This window comes from Lepus europaeus, chromosome 2 (assembly GCF_033115175.1).
Source record: "Lepus europaeus isolate LE1 chromosome 2, mLepTim1.pri, whole genome shotgun sequence".
Classification (NCBI taxonomy): domain Eukaryota; kingdom Metazoa; phylum Chordata; class Mammalia; order Lagomorpha; family Leporidae; genus Lepus; species Lepus europaeus.
In genome coordinates, this window is record NC_084828.1 from 123,780,556 (window position 1) to 123,791,317 (window position 10,762).

A 10,762-nucleotide genomic window follows, 5' to 3' on the forward strand; every position below is an offset into this window, starting at 1 on the left:
GGAAGCCCTGGGAGACGCTAGTGATGGAAGCAGGACCTTGACTAGCTCTTGCCAAATCGCAATCCGTTCAGCTGGTCACAGTGGACTCGAACAAGGACCTGCAGTCTGGACCGGGATTGCTCTTAGGAAGAGCAGAGCAAACTGCAGCGCTGGGCGGGATGTTTAAACAACTAACTCCCCAGATGAGACTCAGTGACTCCACCCTGTGGGAGGAAAAACAAAACAAAAACAAAAACCCATCCCGTTTCACTTTGCATTGGAAGCAAGGCCACGGCCGTAAACAGAACCAGTTAAAGTGGGAGCAGGGTGTGTGGCGGTTCATTTGGGTCGCACTGACCATCGCAGTCAAGGCGCATCAGTTGAGCTGGGGCACACTGGGAGAGAACAGTGAGACCAGAGCCTGGGGATGGTGCCCGGGCAAGGTCTGCTTGTTTTGGCCTGGGTGCCCCTGGCCTCGGCCCATGCGATCTTGATAAATAGAAATGAATGTCCCTCAATAACCCTTCCCCTTGCAGCCTGTGCTGGTGAGGCTGCATTGTGGCTGAACTGTGCCAGGATGGCTTGGAGGCTTTCCATCAGACCCGTGCTAGGGCTGGCCCTACCGAGGCCTCCTCCTGCTTCTAAGAAACGCTTTCCATTTGCTGGTGCCTGACTCAGACCAGGGCACGGGTGGGGCAGCCACGGCATGGGTGTGGGCCTGGGCTATCTCAGCACCTCTTGCCCATCCCAGCATCCACCCCTGAGGCACCACAACCACCAGTGAGCAGCAGTCAAACTGACTCAGCGCCGGAGGGTCATCAGGGGCGTGCCGCCTCTCCTCCCCAGTGCTTTCTCTAGTGACACATGCTCCATGGGCATTCTCCCCGGGTTAGCATTTCATTCTGACGTAGGCGCTAAAGCCTCCATATGGACTCATGCCTCCCAAGCAGCATAGTGGCCCCTTAACATGCAGAACAGGACCCGGGAGAACCAGGACTTGCCCACAGCTTTGGTGCGCTGACCCTCTGCCTCCTAGGCACACCCCTTCCTGGTCTAGCGCTCCCTGCGCCTCCTGCTGCTGAGCTCACCAAACCTCCCCTCCTGCTGATTCTTCAGATACTGACGGAGCACTTCCTGTGCCACACAGCCCTGTGCAGAGAGAGGGAGGCTGTAGCTGTCTCCTCATTCTCAGAAAAGGCCAGGAAAGCAAGCACGAGAGCCAAGTCTGCGCTCTCTGCTGCAGCCTTGGGGATGCCGTCCCATCTCATGCCTGGGGGGACACCTCATTAGTCCAATGACCAGCAGGGTGTGGAGGTTGAGCGCAGGGCACTGGGAACTGCCACTGGACTTCCAGGTCCGCTTGACAGCTCACTCGCGATGTGTCCTCTGCACGGGCCAACTGGAATTGGGCTATTGTGAGCACTATATGAGTAAATGCTAGGTTACTAGCAACGATATGTGGGAGAGGAGAGAACAGCAGCCTGGTGCCCACACAGACTCACTGGATTCTTCTGCTTTCTTGGTGCTTCCCTGGCTGCAGGCCAGAGCCTTCAGGAAGTCACAGACCTGTGTGTGGGAGGGAATTTGAGGAGGCGCCTGGGTCCCGTGGGGGCTCCCGGACTCAGGGTTGCCAGGTACCAGCAACGGCCCTACCACGTGAAGACCAGGTGAGCCGGACTCTAACCTCTGCTCCACCTCGCCACGCCCCCATCACCATCCTAGAAGCTGGGTGGTTTTCTGTGCAAATGTAGCTGAGGTGGAATTGAAACCCAGGTCAACCTGGCTCTAAGCCCTTCTCCGCACAGCTGCCCAGATGTGCATGGCGGCCGCCCGAGGCCAGCGGGACTGACGCAGTCATGACTTGGCCTTTGTGTGCAGTGGAGGGCGGGGTACACAAGGGGCAGTTCTGGGCGCAGGCAAAGCTCTGTGACTCAGCGATCGGATCACTCAGGTGATGGAAGACCACAGGCACGCACCCAACACGGTGCTGGGGACTTCCGCCCCAAAGCAGAGAAGCGTCCAGAAGTGTCCCTGGCCAGGCAAGCTCTAGTTTCGTGGGTGTAACATATGCTGGAGCTCTCAGCATGCCCTGAATATGTTCTCTGCTAATTAACTTTGGGATCTTGGGCAAGACTCTTAAACCTCTGAACCTCGTGTATCCATGTGTCTGTGTAACACAAGGCAAATAATCCGGACCTCACGAGGTCTTTGCAATGGTTAAGGAGATGATGTGTGTGATTGACACAAGGGATGTTTATGAAATGGGAGTTTCTGGGGCCAGCACTGTGGGCAGTGGCTAAAGACACCACCTGCAGTGCCGGCATCCCATATGGGCGCTGATTCGAGCTCCAGCTGCTCCACTTTCGATCCAGATCCCTGCTATGGCCTGGGAAAGCAGTAGAAGATGGCCCAGGTCCTGGCTTCAGAACTGCCCAGCTCCAGCCATTGTGGCCATTTGAGGAGTGAACCAGCAGATGGAAGAACTCTCTCTCTCTCTCTGATTCTGCATCTCTGTAACTCTACCTATCAAATAAATAAATTTGAAAAAAAATGCATTTTTTAAGAGCGTGTTCTGACCTGAGTGTGGTTCATTGTGCTTCGGGCTTCGTTTAAGCAAGACGAACAGGTGGCACCAAGTGGGCAGCACCGTCCTCAGTCCCACCGTTCTTCGCCCACGCTGCTGCTGAGGGGAGAGAGACGGAAAGGCTCTGAAGCCCAGAGCCCGCCCCGGGGACTAGAGCGGGGCCGCTCTGCCGGTCCGGGCGCATGGTGACCAGATGGTGGCCCCTGGGTCCGGTTCTGCCGCATTTGCTCCCTGCGGCGCGTACTTCCTCCTGGCGCCGCCAGCCTGGGGGCCCACCCAGTGTGGAACTCGGAAACTGTGGGGTTTGACGTCAGAACCTGGGTTCCAGCTCTTCCCTCCTCACGGCATGTGACCTGGGACCCCAAGTTCCTCATGGGGAACTAAGGACAGTCTCCCCGCCCAGGGCTGAGGGGAGCAGCCCGCGAGGCCACACGGGGCAGCCACGAACACAGTCCCCGTGTGCTCGCCTCTAACACACGCCTTGCAGCCGCGAGGGGCCCGAGGAGCGGCCGGTGCGCTGGCTGGGCCCTGGCTGGGCCCTTTCAGCGAGGCCCGGGCAGGCGGCGGCTCCGAGGGCTCAGAGGAGCCGCCAGCGGCCGGGGGCCACCAAGGCCTCCCACCTTGGGTCCAAGGTCCGTATCGTGCACTTTTGCCTCCATGGGCCCTTTCCTCGGTCAAAAAACAGAGTTAATTTATACGTTGCACTACAATCTAAAAACGAACAGAATAGGGCTGGACCACTACTATGTACTGTTATTCATTACTTTCGTTATTTAAAATTTTCTTATGATTTGAACGGAAATGACTGGTGAGGAGCAGTTTGGCCACTAGGGGGCGGCACGAGGTCACGAATGTTCATGGGAAATGGGGTCGGGGGTGCAACCGGCACCTCCAGCTTCGCCCAGCGTCTCCTCGGAGAGTGTAATGTTTGCTCCTCACAGCATCAGGCCCAGGAAGCCGGCGGGTGGGGTGGGACTCTGCTCCACTCGGGGGCCAGGGAAGGGGCTCCCCGCGGCAGAGGCGGGCGGTCAGACTCTCCGGCTGCTCCTCCCTCCCAGCCAGGTGGCGACTCCGAGGGGTCCGCTCTGAGGTCGCCGCGCCCGCTCCGGAACCGCCGCCGGGGGGCAGCAGCCCTGCAGCCCCCGGCGGGGAGGGCCCGCACATTCCGCGCCAGGCCCCTGCCCCAGCCTCCCTCGGGGCCAAGCATGCCTTTGTTCACGCGCTCCCGGACCACGTGCGTGAGCCGGGTGGATGGGAGGGTGGGCGCCACGCTCGGCCCCTCCCCGGGGCACTGCACAGGCACATCCAAGGCACACAATAGGCCATTCACCGCGCCATGAGGATTGCAAGAAAAAGTGCCTCCGCACGGAGCGCCTGAGTGCCGAGCAAGGTGGCAAGGCAGAGAGGCCGCAAACCCGAACACCAGGCAGCTCCCGATCGGATCTCGGGCCGGGCCGGGCCAGCAGCGGGGAACAACAGGCCTTTCTCTCTCCACCCCCACCCCCGCAGCTGAGCACACACCCGGTCTCCTCTCGGGAAGGCCAAGTGTGTTTACAGCACAGATACCTGTAGTCAGTCCACAAAGGTGAGGGCGGTGCCCACACTCACACGTGAAAAAAAGAAAAAGAATGTCCTCGCAGAATGAGGGTTCGTGTTTAGGGAAACGGACGATTCCAAGTGGAGCTGAAGGCGATGTGGCAAGAGGTGACGACCTGAGGTGTGGGAATAAGCAGCCTTGGCAAGGTGAGGGCAGGCCGGAGGCAGGGGAGACGCCTCCCAGAGCGGCCTCCGAGCAGAGAGAGGTGGGGGTGGGGACGCAGATGCTCCAGGGGCCAGGGTGCCGGCCACCGGCGGAGCAGCGCCCTCCAGTCCCGCCCCCTGGCACACGGCTTGACCTCAGCGCTGCTCTGGCTCCCGGCCTGACTGTCACATGGCTGAGGAATGAGAGTCACAGTTCAGTTGCTGTTCTCCACCGGCCCAGCCCTGACGCCCCGCGGGATTGGTGAGTGGAGGCGGCAGTCCAATCTACACTGCGAGGAGAGAGACTGAGAACCCGGATGGAGAAGAGAGGAAGCTCTGGCTTGGAACCAGACTGCCTATACCAGGCGCTGTCTGCTCCGTAGTACCCTGGGCAGCGGTGGATGGCGGGCCAAGTACGTGGGCCCCTGCCCCCCATGTGGGAGACCTGAGTGGCCTTCCTGGGCTCTTGGCTTCAGCCTGGCCCTGCCCCAGCTGTTGTGCCCTCTAGGGAGTGAACCAGCTGGTGGAAGTTCTCCCTGCACGTTCTATCTCTGTCTTTCCAATAACTCGTTTTTTAGAAGAGGAAGGGAAAGGAGCCCTTGGCAGGATGCATTCCTGAGGCTTGGATTCAGCACCTTCCTGGGAGGTCAGACAGGGTGGTGTCAAGTCAGGGCTTTTCCCAGGCTGAGCCCAGCTGAGCGCTGCCGCACGATGGCTGATTCCAGAACGCAAGAGGGTTTGAGGCTGCAGCCCCTCATCCTGGTCCTGGGAAGGACTTGGGGGGCAAATACAGTCCAACCCCAACAAGGCCAAAGAGACGGTGCGACCTGCCGCCAGCCCCACAGCTGGCCCAGGGATGGGGAGGGAAAGGCAGCTAGAGGCGTCTTCAGGAAGTCCCACGGGTCAAGGGCATAAAGTAAAATTTAACTTCTTTTGTTGTTGTTACTTTTAAGGTTTATTTATTTAATTTGAAAGAGTTACAGGAAGAGAGAGACCTAGACACTGGTTCACTCCCCAGATGGCTGCAACGGCCAGGCCAGGACAAAGCCAGGAGCTAGGAGCTTCTTCCTGGTCTCCCACAAGGGTGCAGGGGCCCAAACACTTGGGCCATCTTCTGCCGCATTAACAGGGAGCTGGACAGGAAGTGGACCAGCTGGGACTTGAACCGGCACCCATACAAGATGCTGGTACTGCAGGCAGTGGCTACAGTGCCAGCCCCCTAAATCCTAGTGTTAAGACCAGACTGGAGATGGAACTGGGCCCCCTAAACAGGGAGATTTGTCAGAGCAGCGGGAAAAACAGAAACACCCAGCGAGCCAGAGGTGTTGTGTGATGGAGAAGGTCGGTGGAAAGGACGCTTGAGAGGGGGCGTCTGGGTTTCTGTTGCCCCCAGTGCTCTGAAGCCTGCTCCTCTAAGCCTCTGGGGCTCTGGGCAGTGGGCCTATAGCCTGGCCATGACTCGTTCTGCCTGCCGGGGCTTCCGTGAACCACCTTGGCAGCTCTGGGCCAGCAGCTGTGTCTGCCCTCTGGCTCACAACTGCCCGAGGCCTCTGACACAGACTCTGCCTGGCCTGGCTGCGAGAGGCCTCTCAGCTGGGGCCTCCCCCTGGCACCCACATCCTTTCTTCATCCCTCTCCTGCCTTCCACAATGAGGGCAGTAGACGCCCTCTCAGCCCCGGGGTCTGGCAGTACACGATACAGCAAAAATCTGTTTGGTTGCTTGAGTTCAACAGCCAGATTTCTTTGAATGCTTTTCCAAAAGATCAAAGGAGCAGAGGATTTAGCCCTGGGAGGGGTGATAGAGAACAGCTCACTCTATACTTCCACAGATGAAGGAACTGAAGGGTGGACCGGCCACGTACTGCCCTCCAGGATTCCATGGAACCGCCTTCCTCTTGGCCACCATTCTGCCCGCTGACCCGGAGGCGAGGGAGAAGGTGTTCTTTGAGACGTGCACCTGGGGGCCAGTGCATATACCTGGGCCTATGGAGAATCATGGTCCCCCGAGGATGTCCACTCTCCAACCCCCAAAACCTCTTAATAGAGCATTTGGGCAACAGGGACATTGCAGGTGCAATACAGTTAAGGATCTTGAGCTGGAAAGCTCATTATCCATCATGGGTGGGGTGGGGTCAGGGGGAGAGTGGAAGTGGGGAACACAAGGCTCTTTATCAGGGAGAAGGCGGCATGAGCATTCATCTGATGAAGCCACTCCCCCAACTCGCTTTTATGGCAGCATGAACGCATCCAACCCCTGTTGAATGATTACACGGTGCCACGATGAACTAGTTTGCTCCTCAAAACAACTATCTCCACTGTACAGGTGATGAAACAACAGGTACCTCGTGAAGTGATCCGTCCAAGGTCATGCCACGGGCGGGGCTGGAATTTGCAGGTCAGCCCTCTGGCCTCCTTGCTTGTGGCCGGCATGACAGGCCCCTGTGCACCCAGCCTGTGGGAGCATCGTGGCGACAGCCTTGCTCTCTATGGGCAGTTTCTATGGTGAATGTGGAATGGGCATGCTCAATTATCAACCTGGGCTGGAATCCAGGATTAACCACTTAATAGTCACTATGAGTGAAAGCTTTTGTCTCCTCTAAAACTCATGTTGAAATTTAATTCCCAGAGCGGGAATCTGTGGCCTAATTAAGGAAGGTGTTTAAGGTCATGGGCTACGCTCTCACAATGCTGTAACGCCACTGGAAAAGGGATTTGTGGGACCCCATTCTCTTGCCAGGTGAGGAATATCGTTCTGCCGCCCCAGAGGATGCAAAGCTTTTTTTTTTTTTTTTTTTTAAAGATTTATTCATTTATTTGAAAGACAGAGTTAGAGAGAGGCAGAGGCAGAGGCAGAGAGAGAGAGAGAGAGAGAGGTTTTCCATCATTGGTTCATTCCCTAAATGGCCATGGCCAGAGCTGAGCCGATCCACAGCCAGGAGTCAGGAGCTTCCTCCAGGTCTGCTATGTGGGTGCAGGGGCCTAAGGACTTGGGCCATCTTGTACTGCTTTCCCAGGCAATAGCAGAGAGCTGGATTGGAAGAGGAGCAGCTAGGACTTGAACCGGTGCTCATATGGGATGCTGGCGCTGCAGGCGGCTTTTTTTTTTTTAAAAAAGATTTTATTTTGGCCGGCGCCGTGGCTCACTAGGCTAATCCTCCGCCTTGCGGCGCCGGCACACCGGGTTCTAGTCCCGGTCGGGGCACCGATCCTGTCCCGGTTGCCCCTCTTCCAGGCCAGCTCTCTGCTGTGGCCAGGGAGTGCAGTAGAGGATGGCCCAAAGTGCTTGGGCCCTGCACCCCATGGGAGACCAGGAGAAGCACCTGGCTCCTGCCATCGGATCAGCGCGGTGCGCCGGCCGCAGCGCACTACCGCGGCGGCCATTGGAGGGTGAACCAATGGCAAAGGAAGACCTTTCTCTCTGTCTCTCCCTCACTGTCCACTCTGCCTGTCCAAAAAAAAAAAAAAAGATTTTATTTTTATTTTATTTGAGATTTAGAGTTACAGACAGTGAGAGGGAGAAAAGGAGAGAAAGGTCTTCCTTCCATTGGTTCACTCTCTAAATGTCCGCAACGGCTAGAGCTGCGCCAATCCAAAGCCAGGAGTCAGGTGTTTCTTCCCGGTCTCCCACATGGGTGCAGGGGCCCAAGGACTTGGGCCATCCTCCACTGCTTTCCCAGGCCACAGCAGAGAGCTGGATCAGAAGTGGAGCAGCGGGGACTAGAACTGGCGCCCATATGGGGTGCTAGCGCCACAGGCGGAGGATTAACCTACTGCACCATGGCGCTGGCCCCCAAGGCGGCAGCTTACCTGCTGCGCCACAGCGCTGGCCCTAGGATGCAGCTTTTGAGGTGCCCTCTTGGAAGAGACCCAGTCCTTATAAGACACCCAACCTGCCACACCTTGCTCTTGGACTTTCCAGCTTCCAGAACCATATGAAATACATCTCTATTGCTTATAATGACCCTGTCTGTGGTATTCTGTTACAGGAGCACAACCTGGATTTAGACAATAGTGATAGAACCTTAGCAAGGCCTTAGCCCATCTGGAAAATGAGTATAAATATGCCTGCCTCAGAGGCCAGTTGAGAAGTCTGGAAGACATTGGCCAAGCACCAGGGATAGTGCCTCACACAGAGCCAAGTTTCAAGACATACCCAGGGGCCGGCGCTGTGGCATAGCAGGTAAAGCCCTGGCCTGAAGTGCCGGCATCCCATATGGGTGCTGGTTAGCATCCCAGCTGCTCCATTTCCCATCCAGCTCTCTGTTATCGCCTGGGAAGGCAGTAGAAGATGGTCCAAGTCCTTGGGCCTCTGTGCCTATGTGGGAAACCCAGAAGAAGCTCCTGGCTCCTGGCTTCAGATCAGCACAGCTCCGGCCATTGTGGCATCTGGGGAGTGAACCAGCAGATGGAAGACCTCACTCTTTCTCTCTCTCTGCCTCTCCTCTCGTAACTCTGACTTTCAAATAAATAGATAAATCTTAAAGTAAAAAAAAAAAAAAAAAAAAAAGACATACTCACCCCTTTCCTGATCTTCTCCAGCCTTTTCTCTAAGTTTCTCTAGAACCTGAATGAGTTTCTCCTAGTTGCTTCTTGAGTGTGTTATAAATACAGTTCTCCTCCCAATTGGCAGGCAACTTTGAAGAAATTAATACTGGGGAAATAAGGTGTCTCTGATGGAGAAAGCACACTTACTAAGCTTCTTTGAACAGTGAGTTCAACTCCTGACACTTGAGAGGGAGGAAACCTGTGCTACTATTTGAGGAAAAACAAGGAATGATTCATAAATTGGCCCAGCACACCCCAGAGCAGCTGCGTTGCCCAGGGTCTGGGTGCTGGGTGCGGCTCCCACAGCTGCAAGGTGTGCTGCCTGGGAGGCAGCTGTTACTAATTTAAAAAGCACCGAAGCTTCGGAGTGACTCACTCAAAAGACTAATTCATTAGACGAGACACGCTTTCTGAAGGGGAGAGAGGGGCAGGGCTTGGCTTGCCAGCAGGTTGGCCTTTGGTAAGATGCCTTGCAGGTGGATGTCACCTGGACAAATACCAAACTTGTGCAGAACAGAACTGCACATGCCTTTTAAAGCATAGTGAAAAAATACCTGGGGCCTGTCCAGAATAATTAATTGTTATATCCTCCTACTTACAGGATGTTTTGAAGGGGTTGTAAAAGATATAGGGGAGGGGGAATTGGTAGCATAGCAGGATAAAGCCACTGCCTAATGCCAGCATCCCATATGGGTGCCGGTTGAGTCCCGGCTGCTCCACTTCCAATCCAGCTCCCTGCTAATGCACCTGGGAAAGCAGAGCGAAGATGGCCCAAGTCATTGGACCCCTGTATCCAGGTTTGAGACCTAAACGAAGCTCATGGCTCCTGACTTCGATCTGGCCCTGCCCTGGTCATTGTGGCCATTTGGTGGCCCTAATCATTGCAACCATTTAGGGAGTGGATGGAAGACTTCTCTTGCAGTCTCTCCCTCTCTCTGTAACTCTGCCTTTCAAATAAATATTTTTTTTTAAAAAAGGTATGAGTACCTTAAAACAAAGGATAAATAAGTTCAAGAAAGAAAAGTCTGGTGGCAGATGGGGGAAAGGGTGATATAGAATGGGAACTATGTCAGAAAACCTAGGCTAAGGGGATTCTTGAAATTGAGTAGAAAATTAAGCTCTGAGATTCCTGGCAGTGAAGGCAAAAGAATGGTCCCATGGACTCAGTGGCTGTCATTAACTGATAAAAGAAAGTATAGCCAAACTATTCCTTTTCTTAAAAAGACATTTATTTATTTGAAAGAGTTACAGAGAGAGGCAAATACACACACACACACGGAGAGAGGGAGAGAGGGAGAGATCTTCCATACACTGGTTCACTCCCCAGATGGCCACAACAGCCAAAGTTAAGCCACACTGAAGCCAGGAGCCAGGAGCTCCAGGTCTCCCACATGGGTGCAGGGGCCCAAGGACTTGGGCCATCTTCCACTGCCTTCCCAGGCATATTAGCAAGGAGCTGGATTGGAAGTAGAGCAGCTGGGACTTGAACCGGTGCCTATATGGGATGCTGGAATCATAGGTGGCAAATTTACCCTCTACACCATCCTGGCCCCCAAACTTTATTCTTGTACTAAAGTCCAAGTTGAAATTATTTGTTAGTTTTTTTTAATATTAAGCAGTATAATGAATGTTTATGGCAGTTTTATGGAGAATCGTGTTTTTTTGTTGTTGTTGTTTGTTTGTTTTTGACAAGCAGAGTGGACAGTGAGAGAGAGAGAGACAGAGAGAAAGGTCTTCCTTTGCCGTTCGTTCACCCTCCAATGGCTGCCGCAGATGGCGCACCGCGCTGATCCGAAGGCAGGATCCAGGTGCTTCTCCTGGTCTCCCATGTGGGTGCAGGGCCCAAGGATTTGGGCCATCCTCCACTGCACTCCCAGGCCATAGCAGAGAGCTGGCCTGGAAGAGGGGCAACC

At 55.2% G+C, this 10,762-nt stretch overlaps 1 long non-coding RNA gene across 1 annotated transcript; it reads right to left on the reverse strand.

Annotated features, from left to right (window-relative positions):
* Positions 1-128: 128 nt before the first annotated feature.
* LOC133774716 (uncharacterized) lies at positions 129-4,279 on the reverse strand. Its single transcript, XR_009868120.1, has 3 exons — positions 4,130-4,279; positions 2,557-2,662; positions 129-203 (listed from the first exon to the last, which is right to left on the reverse strand). It is a non-coding gene; the product is annotated as an uncharacterized LOC133774716 (long non-coding RNA).
* Between the last annotated feature and the right edge of the window lie 6,483 nt (positions 4,280-10,762).